This window comes from Sitophilus oryzae, unplaced genomic scaffold, assembly GCF_002938485.1.
Source record: "Sitophilus oryzae breed Bouriz unplaced genomic scaffold, Soryzae_2.0 scaffold_172_pilon_pilon, whole genome shotgun sequence".
Taxonomy (NCBI): domain Eukaryota; kingdom Metazoa; phylum Arthropoda; class Insecta; order Coleoptera; family Curculionidae; genus Sitophilus; species Sitophilus oryzae.
The window spans coordinates 2,141,701-2,164,055 of record NW_022146424.1 but is presented as its reverse complement, the minus strand read 5'-3'; the positions used below and the strand labels follow the sequence as shown (position 1 = coordinate 2,164,055).

Genomic DNA, 22,355 nt, shown 5'->3' with positions numbered 1-22,355 from the left:
AAATTCGTAAACAGACGCGTTTTAACTTACAGCGTGTTTTGATTGCTTTGGTTAGGTTTATTTTGGTTTGGTTGGGTTTGTTGGTTCATTTTTGTTTATTTTCGTTTTTTTATGGAACGGTATTGATGCTTAAATTACAGTATCTACTAGGTTAAGTTCATACCTACACAATAAAAGTGTTTAGAATGTAAAGGAGAAACGTTTTCATGTAACTGATTTCAGTTATTCTAAACTCTAAAAAAGATTTTTCTTTATTTAAGTAAGAACAATTTTCGGATTTTCGCGGGGTTTTATACAGGACACTGTCTCCTCAACACCTCATGCAGAAGATTGAAGCTTCGAATTAATTAATCACCAAACCTCTTTTTAAAAATTCAAGTTACACAAAAAATAGACGGGAATCTACAAATTTTAGCTATTTTTGGTGATGTCGACAATATTATTTCTGTACATATAATTAAGTATCCACAAATCGCTTTCAAAAACAATTAAATTTAACTAAACATTTTTTCAACCATTCGCTTAATACCAAACTAATGTCGAAATAAGAATTTTTCCCATTGAGCGAGTTGGTTCAAAGTCGACGAGGGTTTTTATTGTGCCATTATCTACGAATGCCAGGTCAAAACAATTATTTAGTGGTTAAACATCGATAAATGTAAATGATGTTGTCGTTACGGTCGGACGAGCTCCATTTTTAGGGTGGTTTGAATCGTTTACGGAATTTATCGAAAGATATTAGGAAAAAGTTTCGAATAGATCTCCTAATTAGACCTATTTACACAATACAATGTGTCACAAATTAGGTTGCATCGTTTACCCCTCAGAAAAACAAAGACGGGAATCTACAAATTTTAGCTATCTTTGGTGATGTCGACAATATTATTTCTGTACATATAGTGGTATCCACCGTCGCTTTCAAAGCAATTAGAATTTGCTATTTAAAAAATAGTTAGAAAATATTTGATATTACGTGGTGCTACATCTCTATACTGACTATATTCGCTGTCATAGACTTATGAATGGTTTCATCATTATTATAGTTTTGTTTTTTTTTTTTTTTTTTGTTATATTGTTTTTTAACTAATAATGATAATTTCAACCATAATAATCTTTTATTTTCGTCCTTTAACTCCCGAAAGAGCATAGTGACATCATCAGGGGCTTGGAACACCTCAGTAAGAAAATTCCCACTCTTCCAACTCCCAGTATATGACATGCCAAGAATGAAAAACTTTGAGAAACACCTCACTGTAGTATTGAGCATTAAGAAGGATTGGAAGAGTGAAACGTTTGCTCAGCATGTAAAAGACCATACCTTAACTTGGTGTACTGATGCTTCCAAAGCCAAAGCAGGGACAGGAATAGAATTATTTGGTTCAAAAGTGAGTCAGGGGCTAATTTTCGAGATTGTGGAAAGTTGGAAAGCTGGTTTTGAAAAGCCCAAAATGGAGCGTTCATCTGCGATAAATTACAGACCAATATGCCTACTTAATGCCAGCGGGAAACTGTTTGAGTCCTTAATAAAAGCTAGACTGGAGACTGAACTGGAGGAAAACAATAGACTGTTCGATAGTCAATTTGGATTCAGAAAGGGCAAATCCACAATAAACGCTCTTAACATAATTGTGGACAAGGTCGTCCTGATAAGGCAACGCAGCTGGAAGAGTAGGGGATACGTAGCCCTTCTGACTTTGGATGTGAAAGCATTTGCTCTGCTCACAGTATTATAGACCAATTGAAATTAATGGGCATCAGCAGGTACCTAATTAGGGTAATCCAGTCCTACTTATCATGCAGGAAAATAGAGGCGGAGGACGGCCAAACCTATAAAATGAGTTGCGGGGTTTCTCAGGGATCAGTACTTGGCCCGACGCTGTGGAACGTCTTCTATGACCAAGTGCTGAGGTTGGACATAGAAACTGGGTGCGAGATTCTTGCTTACGCAGATGACCTGGCAGTTCCGATCACAGCCTCAACGCCCAATATGTTGAAAATAAGAGTGGATGATAATCGGCGTCAGGCTGATAGCATGCGTATCAGCTTAGCAAAACAGGAGACGGAGTTGCTTGCTTTGGTGGGACAACGGAAATTAGAAGGCTGGAGCGCTGATATCATGGGAGTGACTATTATGCCCTGCAAAGCTGTAAAGTACATGGGAGTGTGGTTGGACAGCGGTCTGCGTATGACCACCCACGTCCGCAGAATAGTGGAAAAGGCCATACGTGCAATTAACACACTGTCGCGGGTAATGCCCAATGTTGGCGGACCTAGGGCTATGAAGTGGAGGACGATGGCATCGGCCGTGACTTCTATAATATATATGCTGCTCAACTTTGAAAAGAGCTGTAAATATCAACACTACAGATATTTTACTATTGTTAGCAACATTATAAAGCTTCCAAGCATTCACCATAATACTGTCCAAAGTATTACAGAATAAAAGCCACCACCAGCAAATTCCCCAAAATTCTGGTTCTGTAATTGGCTATTCCGTTATCGTGCAAATCCACCCCATATATTTTATTATATCATTAATGTGATTACGATGGAAGCTGTGGATGTGGAACAATAACATCTTTTTTATTTTCTATTATAACGTTTGACTTTATTTATGGGTTGCACATTATGTACGTTTCTACAAAGGATTACGCAAGAGTTATCATTCCAACGGACAACTACTGAAACTTTCGACATCTATATCTTCTTCATCTGTCAAAGCATCGGTGTCTGGAGGTATATAAACTGCATTCAGTACAACTAATAATAAAAAGCAACATTTTTATTCAATTATGAACTATAGACGCAAGTAAATAATTTCTTACCATTATTATCATTTTCCAGCTCAAAAACAACACTTTCCAATTCCTCTTCTAATTGTCTTTGCGTCAAAAATCGTTTGTAAGGCATCTTAGCTAACTTACATGCATATAACACGAAACACAAACTAATAATAACACATTTATTCGGTTATTATGACTGTGCACACGTTCGTCAAACCTTGTCAAGACCGGCAAAATTTGGCTTCTAGCTCATTTTTATTACCAGCGGTGCGCGAATGCACCACCTAATATTTTTGGAGAAAAATTAAGGTTTTTATAGAGACTGTGGTAATTAAAATCGTCCTTTATCATAAAACGGAAGATCGCCGACAGATTAATGGTGGCCAATAAAAAAATGGAAATAATTATTAAAATGTGGAAATTTTTCAAAATTCGAATATATGAATAACTCGCAGATTTGTTTTGTCAAATTTTATACGTTTGTGTTTTTTATTACCCGAGGAGAAAAAATGCCTCAATAAGTATTTTTATTAACATAAATCTATTATCAACGAATGGGTAAAAAAATCTAGGCTCCAAAACAATATTTTAATCAAAATTTGATTTTCATAAGTTGCTGGTGCGTTCATGCACCAATGGGATAAAATGGGTTAACCATGTGTGATTTCATTGATTTCCTACTGTTGCTAGCACACGCCATCCACACTGCGCCGACAACTTGTCTTAAAATATACGAACAAAACATAGACACTCTGATCATTACCGACTCGAGGCGGGACATTGCAAAGTCTCCGAATTTTGAAACAAAACAAAAATGTTGCAGAAATGTATTGGATTTGTCGCAATTTTGTCGTAAAACATGAATGTTTCTGTCTTGCCGTTGTTTTGTTTTCTTGGTCTGGACCCGGCATCAGATTTTCCGAGAAAAAAAAACTACCCCCAACTTCGTAGTAAATCGTCCCACTCCGGCAACCCCGCCGATTCGAGCCCTCTACGTCAGGGCCCGCGCTCCAGTCGGCCAGACCCGGGGCGGCCCTCCCCCCTGCCTCGCCACCCGCACGACTCGTCCGGTCGCCTGGCCATCCACGATTTCCAAGGTTACGACGACGCGACGTCGAACAGTGGTGCGCTTTGCTTTGCCCGCCCGTGGTGGTGGTGGTGGGGGTGAATCTGAGCACGGCGTGCGCGCGGCTGCCCGCATCCACTTTTATTTAGTTGGCTTAGAGTCAGAGGGTGTGCGCCACTACGGTTCAGCCACGACGAGACGGGTCCTATTTTTTCGAAACGCACCCTCGCGAAAAAAGGCTAGTTTTTCGGTCGATTTCGACGACGTGAAGTTCGCACTCGAGTCTGATTAGGTGTGTCGTGCCCGATATGTACGTTGCCGAGTAAACAAACTGTGTGAGAGAGAGACGGGAGATAGATATATACACGTTGGTGTAGAGAATATACTGGGAATTTACAAGGACACACTGTTGCGTAAGTGTTTTGAGATTTTGCGCGGATCACGCTGAGCACACCCTTGCTCGATGTTTCGCATGACATCACCGACTAATTTCGGACGATTGAAGTACTTATACATTCAGATTTTTTTTTTAAAAATTGAAGAGTTTGTAGTGCCACAATTCCTTTTAAACATGTATACTAGAAAAATAGCGCTAAAAATATAGTTTATTTTGGGAGAAGGAAGGTTTAACATTATAATTTTTAATAATTCAAGCATGAAATAAGTTTGAATAACGTCAAATTATTACGTATCTTCGATCGATTCCGGTGATCAATAAAAATGGGACTTGAACCTGTTAATAAAAAATAAAGCTTGATCAGAACCTCGAATAAATTGGTGGAATAAATTAGTGGTTTTAAATTATACTTTATACTTAAAAATTTACAATCATTCACAATGTCTAAAACGATACAATTAAAATTAGTAGAACATTCGTCAGTTGATTCCATAGAGAAAGCCTAATAATTAATTTATAAAACAATAAACCTTTTATTTTTAACCACAATTCTATTTTTTTTGACGGATGATAGGTAAATAAAGGCCAAAATAACATAACTTGCAAATTTTGGAGTATAATTAGTGGAAAAAGTTAAAAGTTTGTTAATTTTTTCCATTAATTAAAAATTACTACCACTAATTTTGACGTTTTGAATGCATACATTGAAATTAGAATCTATTCTAATTGCACCCACTAATTTATTGCAGTAAGTTCTGAATGAAGCCATAGGAATGAAGCTAAAGTGCAGTTAACGTCGATTTATTTATTTTGAACTAAACAGTGGCGGATACAGGAATTTATTTTAGGGGGGGGGGGGCAAATAAGCCCAATTTTTAGATTTTAGTGGGAGGCTGTGCACAATGTGCCCCCCTCTGTACTCTCCACTGGAACTAAATAAAAAAAAAACTTTTTAACTTATCAGTGGCGTATCTAAAGATTTAAGAATTTAAGATTTTTTAAGAAAAAATATATCTACGCTTATTAAATACATCTTAAATAACTTAAAAACGATTTATTTTAAGCATAAGAATATGTTTAATATTCATTATAAAGTAAAAACCCGAGTAAAAAACCTTTACACTAGTAAAATAAAAAAGTGGGTTTCCATTTAAAGAAATTGATTTATGATAATTTTTTAATCGCTCAATTCCATGACAGCTACTGCCAATATTATATGATATTCGAACAATTTCATTTTTGGAATCGATAGCCACATGTCTTCTCTTTATGTCAAAGTGTTTGTGGTAATCACTAAATTTGACGTTTATGCTATAGACATTTTTTGACTGGCAGTTTTATGCAAAAATATAATTTATTATCCCAAAAACGGTTAATGTATTTGATATTTGATATCAAAATTCATAAAATTTTACAGAGAATTTAAGTATGTACTAAAAAATGGGGTTACCTATCTAAAAGAAGAAAGTTGTTGTCAACTTCCGGTATTTCCGGAAGTGCCGCCATATTGAAAATATTCTAATCGATACCTATATATCATTGTATCATTGTAAAACAATGATCTGCAAAAAAATTCCGATCTAGATATTGTAGGAACTAGGAACTCTAGGAACTTTTAATTTTACCGCTGCACTCTCAGCTTGGGACCCCCTCTATACCCTCACGTCGTCATCGTCAGATGCAAAAACAACAAAAAGAAAAAAACTATTTACGTAAAATGTCTAAATATAATTACTTTAAATTTTTAATAACAATCCTTTTTCAGCCATCAATCTTGTTTCATCTAGAATTAATGCTATATACTCAAAAACTATAAAGATAATAATACTAATTCAAGAAATTGGAAAGATCTCATTAAATTTACAGTTACAACAGTTACAATTTGAAATCTTATCTGACTGATAAACTGCCTGGATTTATTTTGAACTCTACAGTAAATATTTATGTCATTTTTTCTTGTTTAGGAAAACCAAATACTTCACTATTGATCAAGTTATTAGAAGTTCACTAGAAGTATTTAAAGAAATAGAAATTATAAAATACAGCTTAAATTAATATTAATTGCGGTAAACATTATGTTGGGTGTGCTGTGATGATTTTATATGTAATTTTTGGATAATATTCGACACTGTTTTTTGTTATGACACAACACTGATGAAGGCTATAATGTTAGCCGAAACGTTTTTTTTATACCAAATAAAGATAATGAAAAACCAAATGAAAACTTAATCAGCGTTTTTCCCGAACCTAAATCCCAAGAAAATCAAAAATTTTAGAATATTTAGAAACAAGGTTCAAGAACATCAAATTTTCCAAGGATTAATAGTATTTATATAGTGTAATCGAATTAAAATATTATTATTTCTACCCCTAATAGGTAGAATTTGGTTTGGTTTTTACCCGATATTTTTTTACTTTTTTTGGTGTGCCTACGCCTCTGGTTGGTTAGGGTGTTCATTATTAACCTCTGAAAATCGGCGTAAAAACTGGCCGTGCCTAACTTTTAACTCTGCTGAATGTTAATTTGACGAAATACAACATTGTTCGTTCGAATTCAAGGGCGTAGTCAAGCAAAAAATATAGGTGGGTGGATGGATAACTAGTTTTGATTTGCAAACCAGACAACTATACACATTAGATTCTTGCTGCTCGATGTTGAGACGGTGGTTTTTTATTAACTTCCAAGTAAAGATCCAAGTATTCTGTGATTGCGATACAACATGTTATAGGTACAGGGTGTCCCAGAAATAAGTGCAAATATATTAACTGGTAGTATTTCGCCCCCAAAAACACGCCTATATGAGGAATTGTTGAAAATTTTATATTTTTCTTGACATTTTCCGGGAAATGAAAAAAAAACTTTTTTAGTGCTAGTAGTTTATTCACTTGAGGCGTCGAATAAGCTGAAAAACCCTGTGAAAAACCCTTAATAGCCGGTTATCGCCAGCTGTTCTCAAAATGTTGCCATCATTATTTTTAATTTTCCAAATTAAATAACTCGGTTATTTTTAATTTATTTTAAAAATGATATTTCTTTTGACCAGATTTATCACCCCTTTACCACCATTTAAAATAGCTCTATAATTGATGATCGATTTTAAACTGGAACTTAATTGGCGTATGTTCACTTCTCATTGCCTAATACAAGGAACAGCACATTTGCCAGGCTGTCGCATTGACATAAGATGTGTTCTGTCGTTTCTTCTTCAGATTAATAAAATCTGCACAAGACTTCGTTCGTCAATCCCATCCGCTTTAGGTGCCTATTGAACTTTCAATGCCCCGTCAGTAGTATTATTTCAGTTTTGGACCGAGTTTTGGATTGTCTTTACTTGTTAGATCTGGGTAAATTTGGGCAAATCTACTATGTACTTCTTCAGGAGCTGGAGTATTTGGGGAACAGTGGCGGATACAGAGGGGAGCCATAAATTCTGTAAATTGGGTTAAATATTAGGCTTTTGGGTTAAAAATGGCGCCCTAAAAGGCATATTTGACATTATTTTTTATTTGCCCCCCCCCTAAAATAAATTTCTGTATCCGCCTCTGTTGGGGAAAGACCAAGGGCGGTAAGCTTATGCTTTTCCTTGGGTAAATACTCAACCGTATTCCAGACAGAAATTTTCGTTCTACAATGTGCAAGAGAAAACAATAGAAGAGCTTATTCAGGTAAGCTCATCCAATATACGCTCAGAGAGTCAGGCGGCACTTGGGGCGTTTGCCTCGCCGCATAAGGGTTAAATAAAGTGTTATATTGTGAAAAATTGTTATTTTTTTAAAATGTTATTTTCCAACTGAATGTGACACATACTAAGGCATCTAAGGCGATGCAGATACCTAGTTGCCACAGTTTATGTTATTTTTCAAATCTAAATTAGCCAAAGCGTGATACTTAAAAACAACTAACATAGCGTCAAATTCCTGCTAAAGCGACCGAAACAGACCAGAAGAAATAGAGAAAAGAATGCACCGAGTTCACTTCCCTGCAGTGAAAAATCTAGCGGCCCATTCATACGCAGCAGGAACGCTCCCATTGGCCCGTTCAAACCCGCGCGTCCCCATCTCGAAAGCCTTGGCGCGCTTTCACGTACCCCGACCAACCCCGATATCGCCCGAACACCCGATCGTCTTGGGGACCGAACATTTGCTGACATGGCGTCGTAACGCTGTTGTTGTGCTTTCGTTCCTCCTGCAAAGGGACTCGACCCTTTTTTATTTCGCCGTTTGTGTCCGTGTTTCTATGTGCGTGTCGCTTCCACCAAGGTAGAAAATCATGTGAGCTGTAAAAAGTGTCGTTAATTGAGTGCGTTTGGCCAGGAATTTTGCTGCTGGGGTCGTCGACATAGTAGCGGGGTGTACGTGCTGCACAGATCGATTCTAGTCGGAAAAATCAATAGTTTAAACCCTCATGCCCGCAGGAGGATAACTCGACACCCACATAGTTCGTGCTGACGTCGTCACGCGCCGAATTTACCAGTTTGTTTAGCGTTTTATTCGGTTTAATTTAAGAATTCCGGAGGGTTGTTGCGCAAAACTACGAGCGACAGTAGGCGGGGTAAGTAGAATTATAATTTTAAACATGGCGCGCCAGCAGTAGCGTTCCTGCCGAACGGAAATTTAAAATTATTTCCCCGGCGACAGGCCAGCGCGCGGGCATTTAAACAGATTTTTAGGTTAGTTTTGTTGTTTGATGCTTTTATGATGTAATAATCGCTACGAGAGTTCAAGAACGCCGTGCTAATCGAGTCTTGTTCTGTCAACCAAACACCTGTGTGAATAGAGAGAGAGGGAGAGAGAACCGTGGAAGGCCTTGATTTCCTGCTGCAGGCGGCGCGGATTTTAAATTTTGTTTTACATAAATTATTATTTCATTCAGTCGGCCTAACTCTAACTGTTTTTATTACCTCACCGTGATTTAAATGTTATTATTATTTATTATGATAAGCGTAATATTATTTTGTTTTCTTCGGGAATATGTTCGGGTTTGAAGTTAGATAAACGCGGCGTGCTGCGATGGGTTGAGCGCGCAGGATCATCGCAGGAGTATTTTTAAAGCTGAGGATGTTTAAATAATTTTACAGAGAGGGAGCGGCAAATAGCTGTTTATTCACTGGATGTGTGTTTATTTTCTGGCTTTCGTGCTCGGTTTTTAAGTAGGATTTAAGCTTCAAAACGACCATGTGTTTCTAGAGAATAAATCGTGTACCGTTTTTTAAAAAAATTAAGAGTTTTGTTATTTGAAACGAGAATTTTCCTTGAGTTATTTTTGTTTGTAGACAAAGGGTTATTTTTTAAGGAAAAATTTCGATAATTACTTAAATATATTTTTAAAAACTTTCATACGTTATTATCTTTTGCAAATAAATTTGTTATTATTATTGTTACAGAGTTGAAAAAAACATGTTTTATTTGTTATTAAAAGGAGTGATTTTTTTAGGGTTCCAAAAAAAGGAACATTTATAGGATCAATTTGTTGTCAAGGGTATCAAAATTTATAGGGTACTTTCCGTTGACCTAGAACTATGAAATTAAAAAAAAGTACAGTGGCGCATCTAGAGATTGAGTATGGGAGAGGTAGCGGCAATATTTAAATAAAGTACTAAATTTAAAATATATTTTTGCTGATAGGTATTGTGACTGTGGAAAGAGGTATACATTGATTGGTTTCAATTTTCAATTTTGATTGGCATTATTAAGGACAATGCACACTATCCGTTCCGTTTTTCCTTCCGTTCCATATCCTTTCCTTCCATAGATTTTTTTGGCGGACGGACTGAAGCGTACCGGAAACAGCGTTGTCAAGTTTTTACATTTGTACCAGCTCTGTTAAAATTTTGCTGATATTTATTTATTCTTTCACCTCTTAATTAAATTACCTTTTTCAAAAGATATAAATTTTTAAAATAAAACTTTCGTAATGATATATGTAAATTGTACAATAAAAAGTATGGAACTGATATGGAATGGAAATGGAACTATACTTTGTAGTTAAATCATAAAAAATATAGTTTTATTCGGAATTCTGACTGGCACTTGTTTGTTTTTAATGAGGGGTGATATATGGAAATGTTCTCATATCATGATATATCTGTCGAGTTGATAAATGTCATGACCGTGAAAGAAGCGGTGTACATAACATCAAAACTTAGTTATTGACTAATGATTCTTGCATTCGAAATAGAATTACGTAAAAGAAATTTAGGTGGTTTTGGATTGTGTGAGCCTTGTGGGTGTTGCGCTGCTACTTATTCAATGTCACATGTGGCTATATACAGGGTTAAAACTATTTGAATTTGGACCTATAAAATGGTTATATTTTACGAATTTTGTTTCTATAAATTCAATATACAGGGTGTCTCAGATTTTAATCGGGAAAATTTAATAGACGATAGAACTTGCAAAAATAAAACAAAAAGTTCATATCAACTAGTAACATTTAAAGCTTCCTTTTCGAGATACAGGGTGTTAAAGTTACTTCAAAAAGAAAAAAAAATAGATATTTGAAAAACTATTTAATCGATTTTGATATAACTTGACCCGTTTATAATACTTACTATGCGACTTAATTTGATGTAATTAGATTTAAGTTTAATGGCCAGGGGCGGCGGTGGGGCATCACTGTTAAATTATTTTAAAAGAAAAAATAGGCACGCCACTGCTTTTTTAGAAGTTTAACTATAATTAAATTATTTTTGGATTTAGTAATTAAAAATATATTTTTTTCGCCTCCTGACTTTTTTGTCTATCTTGCTTACTTCTTGCGAAAAAAATTAAATTCTAATTGGTAATTAATATTATAATTATTATTTAATTATATATAAATTGGTAATAATTAATCTATAAATTGGTATTCTAATGGTACCTGTATCTCGAAAAGGAAGCTTTAAATCTTACAAGTTGATATGAACTTTTTGTTTTATTTTTGCAAGTTCTCTCGTCTATTAAATTTTCCCGATTAAAATCTGAGACACCCTGTATAACAATTCAATAACCAGATAATAGATTTCTATTTGTAATGGATTTTTTAAAATAGATTTGTCAAAAATAAACTCTTATAAAACTTCATTTAAAAAGATTGTGAAAAATTAACTATTTAGATATTTTTTACCCCACTGTAACTACAATTACTAAAAACAATAAGAAGTGCAGAAAACTTTAGTGGAAAAAAAAAAATAGGTAAAGTTACTTAAACCTTTCTTTTTACACAGATACCAATAAAATGTCAATATCGGATTATCTAATGAAATAAAGAATATAGGTCATTACATTGCACATACAGGGTGGCCCAGTATTCAGAAAAGGCAATTCATATCAGGTTTTTACTTTGAATTTTTATTCTAATTTATTTATAGAAAATGTGCAATATTTTCGAATATTTTTTAGATATACTGTGCGATTCACAGATGTTTTCTTGTATTTTGGTTAAATACTAAATTGTCATTGAAAAAAAAATATCCTGTCTATGTTTATAGACAACCGATTTAAAGTTATATTTTATATCCATTAATGAGGAGGCGTAGCTGTTTCAACACTCATACATTTAATCTGTGGGAGTGAATAAATATGGCTAAATAGCGGTCTTAAAATGGGCGAAAAAAGTTATTAAAGTTAACAATGTAGAAAGACTTGAAACAGACATTAGGCAGTCGTTATGTCAATGTCAATGTCGAGTCGGACATTTAAAATACAATAATTTAAATATAAATATTTCGTAATGATGGTAGGAATGGGTCTTTTAAGATTAAATATCGATATGGATAGTGCAACAAATGAAGTTTATGTTCATTGGTTCAACTTTTGGATGGATCGATATTTTTTTTAAACTAATTGTCGATCATTTTGGACATCCCTAAGCGATGGTTACACGATGGGAATGCAAACATTTAGGTTTATTCATTTTGTAATATTATTGGTTTTATTTTGTGGTTAATGATTGAAAAATTAAATAAAATATAAATAGCTTTAATAAAAATAACCATTTTGAAATATATTATTTCCATATCTTTTTTTAGTTATTTCGAATCCACTAATTAGAATTTCGAAATTTTGTGTGTTTACAAATAAAGATTTAATTAACTTCATACCGACATAGTTTGATAACAATTTTTAAAAATATCGAAGAGCAATGAATTATATTCAGAGAGACATAATATTCCTACACGTAAAAAACTATTTTATTAATTTTTTTTATTACGCGTAAAAAACAACTATTTGTTACACGTAAAAAACTACTTTGAAAACAACAAAATATTACAGTTGGGGGTTGGAACCTTTGGTGTTACACAGCAAAATAAAATACTAAATCACCAAAGTACACCAAAACACTTTAGCTTTTACACTGGACGCGCGTTTCGCTAACCATTTTAGCATTATCAGCAGATGATTAAGACTGACGATGCTGATGGTGATGAGTCTTAATCATCTGCTGATGATGCTAACATGGTTAGCGAAACGCGCGTCCAGTGTAAAAGTGTTTTAGTGTATTGTGATTAGTGATGTTGGTAGCGAATATTTCCATTCGAATTTTGCAGGAAATTTCAGACATTTCCGAAATAGTCGGTCCCAAAATCGCGAATATTCGCAAAAATCCGAATTTTGCAAGAAATTTCTTTTCAAAATTCAAGACATTGGGCAAAAATTTAACGAAAATATATCAAGTATGCCTATTCTTAAATCAGAAGAAAAAGAATGAATGAAATATTTAGCTATTGCTCAGCCATCTTTACCAACGTCATCTGCAGCCACTGAGAGAAGTCTGCACAAAGAGCCGGAAAAATAATGTTCGTAGCTCATAACAATAAAATATTACTACAAAAACAAAAAGTGGATATGGAGAATGATATTCAACATGAAACTCCTCCAGAACCACTAGAACCCGTAGAGGTAGAGGTCCATCCTTCAGAATCAGAACCAGATGATACATCAAATATATCTGATTTGGAAATAGAAATTGACGGAGACAGTACTACTATTACAGTTGAGAGTTGGTATAGTAGAGTACTACTACTACTATAATACCCTATGAAGATTGGACCAGCTCGGCGCCTGAGAGTATTCCAGAATAGAATAATTCAGTTATTTGTGTTTTACGTTTTTTAAATTTATATTTCGTGCTTTTTTGTTTTTTTAAGTTCATAGTCATAGTTCATGGATTATGTACAAAGTACAGTGTTACCAAATGATTTTTGTTATGTGTGACTTTTGTGAGTTATGTATTGTTTATTAAAAATATAACAACTAATATTATGTCTATTGTTTTTTTTTTCACTTACATGTTGGTATCAAATGTCTATCTAATTTATTCCTTTATTGTATCGACAAAAAATATGTAAAATTGTAAAATTTCTGAAAGTTTCCGAAAGTTTCGGAAATTTCCTGCAACAATCAAATATTTCTGAAATATTAACATCACTAATTGTGGTGATCGATTTAGTGTTTTATTTTGTAACAACAAAATAGTTTTTATACGCGTAAAAAACTATTTTTACAATTTTTACGCGTATAAAAAGTATTTGTTAAACGCAAAAAAACATTTTTTACACGTAAAAAAATATTTTTTTAATTTGTTACTTTTTCAAAATTTCAAACTAAATTTATTCAAACATGCCCTTCAAATTCTCCAATTTAATAGTAAGAAGTTTCACATAGTTTATTCATATACAATTTTTTTTTGTGTACTCGCGATTTAAACTCTGTAAACCCGTATATGTATGTATATAGTCTGCTGCTTAGGGTATTCTCCGATGGTGGCAGTACCGGCGGACGGCGGAGAATGAAACACTCAATGGGAATTGTGGAAATTTCTTCCATCAACGCGTATAGTATACACAAAAAATCTACAACAGAGATTCGACTGGTAAATTGTGAAGTGAACTAAAAAAAGTGAAGACGGGACTGTTAACACTTTTTACAGACTTCATTTTTGTAGATTGTCGAGGGAAACAAGCCCGAGGAAATTGTAGAGAGAAACAAGCCTTATAACATAGGATACAACATTTTAATGAACAGTGCTTTCCATAAAATCAATAAAATGAAAAATATAGGAAATAATATACAGGTACTGATTTCTTTCGAAAATCGACAACTATGAAACTATGAACCCTTCCCGGACACAAACGGTACATTGTGAGACAGGAAATTGTAGAGAGAAACAAGCCCTATAACATAGGATACAACATTTTAATGAACAGAACTTTCCATAAAATCAAAAAACTGAAAAATATACGAAATAATATACATGTACTGATTTCTTTCGAACATTTGATGATTTCTTTCTTGCCTCACAACCTACAATTTGAATGAAAGAAATATTAGAGGCAATCTACACTTATGACTTTGGATGATTCTTCCTAGATTATCATTAAAAGTGACAGATTTCATGTGAACGGACCTTTAAATATTACATTCAAGACTTTTCATTTCTTAGAGGGATTATATTATAAGGAATATTATGTAAAATACTACGAATGTTTAACATACTTGTTATTTGTGGTCAATTTAACGACAATGATCTTCAAGGTTAAAAAAAGAAACCATATGTATACGGTCCTACATAAATATTGTTTTTTAAAATACTTGTTTGGCAAATTCACTTTATTTGAGGGTATTTGTTATTCAGATCCTGTCTTTAGTAGTGGCAGTAATACCGCAGTCTTTATGAATGTCTCATGCTTAACGAAATACCTATATACAGGATGATAGAAAACTGTTATGTTTAATTTTTATTTTTCATTTGTCTTAATTTTTTGATTTGCACAATTAATTAATTTTAAATATGTTTTTTTAAAATAATTTATGTAGCAAAACAAAACAATAATTCATCATAATCACCAGAGGGGGTGATTTTTATTTGAAAAATACCTTTCTTTTGTTTTTTTTTGAATAAAATTTTTATTATATATTATTATATATTTATATATTATGACTTTGTAAATCTTATGTCATATCTAAGATAGGTAACTACCAAAGTAAATAACATTTATCTATCCTTAAGTTAACCCTGTCACCCAATTCCGCATTTATAACGATACAAAGTGCCAAATCAAACAAGTCCATAAAGTAACCTTGAGTTTTAATTGAGACGCAAAAAACAGTTTTAAAATACATAATATACATCCTAACTAACCCCAACGAGGTTGTCTAGTAAAACATAGTAAAATTATAATAAAGATTACGACATTCCTATGTAAACATATAAATTTAACTTTAATTTACAAAGTGGGGTTTTTGGTGTTATAAAAAAGCTCAAAAATATAATTATAAATAACAATTTCAAGGCTATAGGGAATTTTTCAATTAAGAATTATTGTTTTCCATCGTTGAATAAATATTTTATACTATTTTTTAAACTGTATGTAAATCATTTTATTTTTTATAATTAAATAGTAAATATATTTTTTCACCAATAAACTATTTTAAAAAAATTGCCAATAGAAAAGAAAAAAATCTGGAGAATGTAGGGTATATATTTTTTATAATTTTTTTTCGGATCAAGCAACACACCTCTATTAATATCTAAAAAAATCCATTTTAAAGAAAACATTGTGCACTACAGTATGATTGAAAAAAAAAACGGCGTCAGCGATGTATACGCTCTTCAGTAGGAATGACATACCTACTACACCAAAAAATGTCATTAAAATAGCTGATTATTCAAAGACAATTCTTTCTGCACATAATGCATTTGCTTTTAACCTATTTTAGATGACATTTAATAAACCATTATTATTATGTCGTTATATGGTTTAACTAACGGTCTTTTATGTGCATGTGAGTGTTAGACTGTGTGTGTGGGCAACTTCAAATGTTTTTTGTGTTGTTTAATTAGGGCATGAAGTCCGATAATATATTTAGCTAGTTGCTCGGGAGTCATCTAGTACTAGAAAATTATTAATTTTAGTCATTTGACAGTGGCGTGCATATAATGTAGGCAAAAAAAGTTGCATATCCCAGAAAAAATCGTAATTTTTTTTCGTATCATTACATTATAGCTCACGAACATGTACCGGGTGGCCAACTAAGAATGGACGCCGGCTGTATCTCAGAAACTACTTATCGTATAACTTTGGGAAAAAATTCTAATAGGTAAATCGACCAAGAGAAATCGCTGGAAATTACTTTCAAGTTCGACAAATGCCCGCTAGGGGGTGGTTCTCTAATAGCCAATCAGAAAACAGGGTTTTTTCTCAAAAATATGCAGGTGAACAGGTATTTTAAATATTACTATTGTAATCATCGATAAGTTTGTAATTTTTTTGATATAGAGTATTTTGCTCTATCTCATAAAATAAAGTGGTGGGGGAAGGTTAAACTTGTTTTTATTAAAATAAGGATAACTCTGGTTTAGGTTGCGCGATTTAAACAAACTAGGGCTCGTTTAAAAGAGCTTTTCTTCCTTAATGATCTCCAGTATAAATTTTGTTTCCACAATTTTTTTCGCGGTAGCTAGAGGGCGCTGTTTGACATCATAACAGATATTGCGCTTTTGCGTAAAACATGAAATAGGAGGCTATATTTTTCTTTGCAAATAGAGCACAAAATTTCCAAAATATCAGTGCAAACCGCAACTTTCTATCTGCTCTCTAACCGGAGAAAAATCATGTTAGGCTGCCGCTTAGGATTATATGTATGGTCTAAAAATTATAGTAGTAGGCTAGGAAACAAAAAGAGGTAAACTGGTTACGTCAAAATATCAAAACGTTTAAGTTCAGTTTTCATGCATCCGAATTTCGGGCGTTTTCTTAAAAAATGACGTCATAATTATTTAAACGTGTTTATGTAACATTATCATCCATCCATAAATTTTTCACGAATTTCTTGGTTAGTTATACGTAGGTAGATTCAGATTAAAATGTCCGACAGTCGGAGAATCAATAATTTTATTAAAATTTCTAGGAATTTTGTGCCGCCATATTGTTTTTAACAGAAAAAACCGCCGAATTTCGTATGATCGAAAACTAGGGGTTTATTCATATAACGTCATTTAGTTATTAGCAAGTAGTTTAGCACCAAGACCATTGGTCGGTAAATGTTTACGCAGGAATTCTACGACGGCGAATGATTGAACTTTTTTAATTATCTGAATGAAATGAACTATCAGTAATTTCTAAGAAATGATTCGCCAGTTTTGTTAGGGGATCCATCATGATGAAATTGCATTTGTTGCAATTTCATCAGCATGAATACCATTGGTGTAGTTGAGTCAGTAGTGCGGCTTATTTTGCTATGAATGTGTGGGGCTTCTTGGATACCACTTACTTTAGTAGATAGAGACGCTGGAGCGGCATATTTCCATGGCCAGCTCGGTACACATATCATTACATTATAGCTTAGAAAAACCGGATTTTTTTGAGAACGAATTTTATTTTTTCCTGTCCTTAATTTTTAGAAAATCAAAAAACTAATTAAACATTAACCCTTTTTAAACAATGACCTTAACAACAACAAAACTATTTAATTATTATTATAATTAATTATTATTTAAAATAACTTCAAGTCCGACTCTGGTTTTTTAAATTATTTAATCTCATTATATTCATAGCAACAATATTGATCAGCGCTAATTAACGTTGATTCAAATAAATAATATCCGGGTCAGTAATTTTAAGATATTATTTTTAACTTTTTTATTGTGAATTTAAAATCTCAGTGTAGGATCTAATAATATGCATAATATTAATCGTAGTTATTATAAATAAATCACCTTCTATAAACTAGTTTCTAATGCTCTACATGTTCGAAAGGGTTACCACCCTTCCTATTGCACAAATTTATTATCCGTTCAATTTTATTTATAGCTCTTTGAACATATCTTCTTATACTTCCGAACGCATTTTGTACTCTATATTATCAATATTGTAACGATGAATAGATTAAATATTTAAAAAAAAACAGAGCCGGACTTGAAATTAGTTTAAATAAATTGTGTTCAAATGTCCGCAACACGAATGTATAAAGTGTGGCACATCATTGTACTAAGAGACCGAGTTCTTCCAAAAACTGAAATTAAAAATACAGGTCCGTATTTAAAAAAAAATAAGTCGGCCGCTGTATCTCACAAAATCGAAATATACCATCTCTGAAAATAGTTGCACTTATTTAAGACTCGCCCTGTATAATTTTCAATGGTAAAGAACATTTTTTGGAATTTTTCTTTCAATTCAGTGTCTTGAAATTGTATTTAAGTCTCGCCCTGTATAATTCAATTGATTTAAAAACCAGTACAATTATAGCAGTGATAATAAATGTAGAATCTTTTAATTATTAAAAGCAATAATACTAAAAGGGGAGTTATCACTCTCTTTTATAGTTCAAAGCAGATACATCGGCCATTCCATTTAGTTTTTGCGATACACCACCGAATAAATGCTACGAAATACTTATACCAAACAGTGGCGTAGGCAGGATTGGTTTTAGAAGCCTAGTGTCAGTGTTAATATTACCTATTAATTAGTAAATTATGAATATACAGTATGTCCCTGGATTGTCTTTACAAGAGGATTTTTTTTTAATTGATTTTATTTATTAATTTATTTTCTTTAAAAGAGGATTTATGCGGGGAATACCTTACTTGAAAACACCCCGTAAATAGAAACCACGTTAATACGTGGTTTCTGTTTCTACCATTAGCACTACTTCTACTTTCTACCACGGGCGCATATATGGGAGGAACAATTGAGGTAATTAAGAGCCTATTACGCTGTACTTTCGGGTCGTTTGCAGAGGTCGGGTAAAGCGGGTGTGTTGCCGAAGAAAATATATAATAGTTCAGAAATCTGCCTAAGATTTAGCCCAATCCTGTCGTGTTGAGCCACACCTAAAATTCCAAACACACGTGCTTTGATTAAGGTTTGCAGAGCTTCAGCATTTGCCATAAAATAGCGAGCAATTTGTTACAAAACCATATAAATTATTTATCACTATAATCACAAAACTTCAATTTATTTCCCTATTGTAACGGAATTTTAAATTATATCTTTATTTTCTAGAAAATTTAGTTCAAACATAAGGAACATTTGTTGATGTTTGACAATCAAAAAAAATCTTAAAAATGCAGAAGTTGTCTAAAAATGTGCTACAATACGGATATAAAAAATGTCTATACCTATGTGGCGGATTCATCTTTCCAAAAAAATCCTGTATGGGTATTACGCCACTGCTGCAAGAAAATCTACAAATTAAAATAATTATTTTTTGTAAACACTTCTGCGTTAAACCTAAACGGACGTTGCTTGTCAGAAGTTATGTTTACGGTAATACAAATTTGCCTAACAAAGCAAAAAAAAATGCTTAACGTTTCGGAAAGTTATCTCTTTCCGTCGTCGGAAGCAAAAAAATACAAAGAATAAAGAAAAAAACTATTTAAAATATTTAAATTCAACTATTCGAGAACACTTTACTTTTTTTAAAACAGATACGTCTACAAGAAAACCGTTGACGTTCTGTTGAACAGAAAAAATAATTATTTTATTTTGTAGATTTTCTTGCAGCAGTGGCGAAATACCCATACAGGATTTTTTTGGAAAGAAATACGGATATAGTATAATCTTTTTAGTTCAGTCATTGGGGATCAAAAAAGGGGCCTGCTTGGAAAAAAGTCCGGAAATTTTGAAACTTTGCAGGTTTATAGGTTTTGGGGTTCCTAACTAAAATCCATTAAATGCACATTTCCAGACTTGCCGCCGGCGCTGCCATCTTGCCAAGACGGCGCCCAAAATCGGTATTTTGTAAATATCTCGAAAACTATGCGTTTTTCGCAAAAATTTGAAGAGAGCAAAATTAAAGAGGATAAAATTTTATATAAAAAAGGTTATATGAAAATTTTCGCTAAAGTCAACCGTTTAGACCGAAAATCCCTGGAAATACATATAGTCGATTTTCTGAAAGCAAATGTCGATTAGTGTTCACTAAAACTAGTTTTAGTTTAGTTTCTTCAATTTTGTCATGAAACAGTGGCGTATCATTAATTCGCTCAATAATTTATGAATAATTAATTGCCGTGCTGGACAGCATTCATTGCGAACTTACCACCAGGTTCAGCATTGGTCTGGTTGTACCACAGATGCTGAAGAATGGAATGGGGTGGGAAGAAAACAAAAACAGGCATTACTCCAGTCACAACGTTGAAAGATCCAGCTCCAAAATCCCTATTGGCATTTTTATCCTATAAATGCAAAACCAACAAATATGGTAAAGCCTGCGGATACAGAAAAGCAGGATTAAAATGTTCAATGATTTGTGCATACTGCAATGGGAAATCCTGTCATTGAAGTGTCACTCGACAAATCCGATGAAGAGGAGTTGGACTTGCCTGTAGATATCCCTCTGGCGGCTGAAGATGAAGAGTTGGACGTATTGAGAGACCACCCCGATGAGTCCAGCACAGCAGACACGATCGACTTTGACATCAATGAGCCAGATTCGTCGGGCTTGTGCATTTCAGTTAAAGTTTTTAATTTATCTAGTGGGAAACCACGTTAAAATAAACGCTCCATGTACGCTTTACCTCTTGGGTGGTGTGGAAACAAGTACACATTTTCAATAATTAAAATTAATTATTGATAAATTAATGAGCGAATTAATGATAGGCCACTGTTTTATGACAAAATTCAAGAAACTAAACTAAAACTAGTTTTAGTGAATCCTAATCGACATTTGATTTCGGAAAATCGACCATACATAATATATCATATTTTACGCAAAATTGTAAAGTTTCCAGGGATTTTGTGCCTAAACGGTTGACTTTAGCGAAAATTTTCGTAAAACCTTTTTTATAGGAAATTTTATTCTCTTTAATTTTGCTGTCCTCAAATTTTCGCGAAAAACGCATAGTTTTCGAGATATTCACAAAATTCCGATTTTGGGCGTCATCTTGGCAAGATGGCGGTGCCGGCGGCAAGTCTGAAAATGTGCATTTTATGGATTTTAGTTAGGGACCCCAAAACCTATAGACCTGCAAAGTTGCAAAACTTCCGGACTTTTTTCCGAGCAAAAATCCCCAATGACCGAACTATTTATCTTTAATTTCCTTCGTCATTTGTGTAAAAATATCTAGCCAGTTTTACATAAAACGTTAAATGCCGAACGCTTATTTTGCTATTTTTTTGGACTAGTGAAATGGACTCTTCATCCCTCCCAGAAAAAATAATAAATAAAATAAAATGTGGGATTTCTATACAGATTTGTATAATTGTAGAATGAATTTTGGGAAAGTAACACCTTCAAAACCATCCCTCGGATGCGCCAATGTCTTTAAACGAACCTTATCAAGCTCTGGTATTTGTGTTTAGCAACCAGTTTCATCAGTTTTAACGACGTACCATTAACATTGTTATACCTATTTCAAAACCAAGGGGACAAATTTAAACTTATTAAACTTGTTTTTTGATTTTAAATTAAGCTGGGTTGCTAATTAGTATGGCCGGTAAATTAAAACACTTTTATTTAATTTCAGAATTAATTTTGATATCAATTGTTGTAGTTTTAACTTTTTATCGTTTTATAAAATGTTAATTATTATTTATAATTAAATGATATGTAGGAAATTAAAAAAGATATAAAGGAAATTAATTTTTTCATTGATATTTTAAATCGATGTAGCAAATCGGGGTTTCAAAGTTCAAACAACTAAATTTAAATTCAAGAGTAATATTCTCCTGGCGCATTCGCCATAATAATAAAAGAAATACTTCTAGCCAGTGAAATAAGAAAATCTAGAGAGGTGAAAAATATTTTTTGATCCGGGTGCGTCTCAAAAGTGGCTCACCCCCTATAACTTTTTTATTTTTTCAGATAAATAAAAACGAGATTTTGTATGTTAGTATATGACATATATTAGGGTTGCTTGACGTATTCAATTGTTTTTGGTCACTTCCTGTTTCACTGGAAATGTCTACAATTTTTGATTTTTAAATGGCACATTCAGTATATTTTTACTTTATTCGATAGAAAATGAACATTCTGAATTGAATGACATATCATATGTCAACTTTTGACATTTTCGCTTAAAAAAATTGTATGTTCAATTTCAATGTAGATAGTGCCATCGCTGTGTTAAAAACACTAATTTTTAATCAAGGAACCTTGGAAAAATAGATTTGATCGTCTAATGTTT

At 33.2% G+C, this 22,355-nt stretch overlaps 1 protein-coding gene across 5 annotated transcripts in view; it reads left to right on the top strand.

The window, feature by feature from the left end:
• The first annotated feature begins 3,720 nt into the window (after positions 1–3,720).
• Positions 3,721–22,355, top strand: part of LOC115881458 (protein tramtrack, alpha isoform-like) — a 42,218-nt gene continuing 23,583 nt past the window's right edge. The window contains exon 1 of one of the 5 annotated variants that reach the window (XM_030898940.1): positions 3,721–4,262. The gene's annotated coding sequence lies outside the window, so the exon portion shown is untranslated. Of the gene's footprint in view, positions 4,263–8,370; positions 8,799–22,355 lie in introns of those variants that run through there. The other 4 variants (XM_030898935.1, XM_030898939.1, XM_030898936.1 and 1 more) reach the window with 4 other exon arrangements.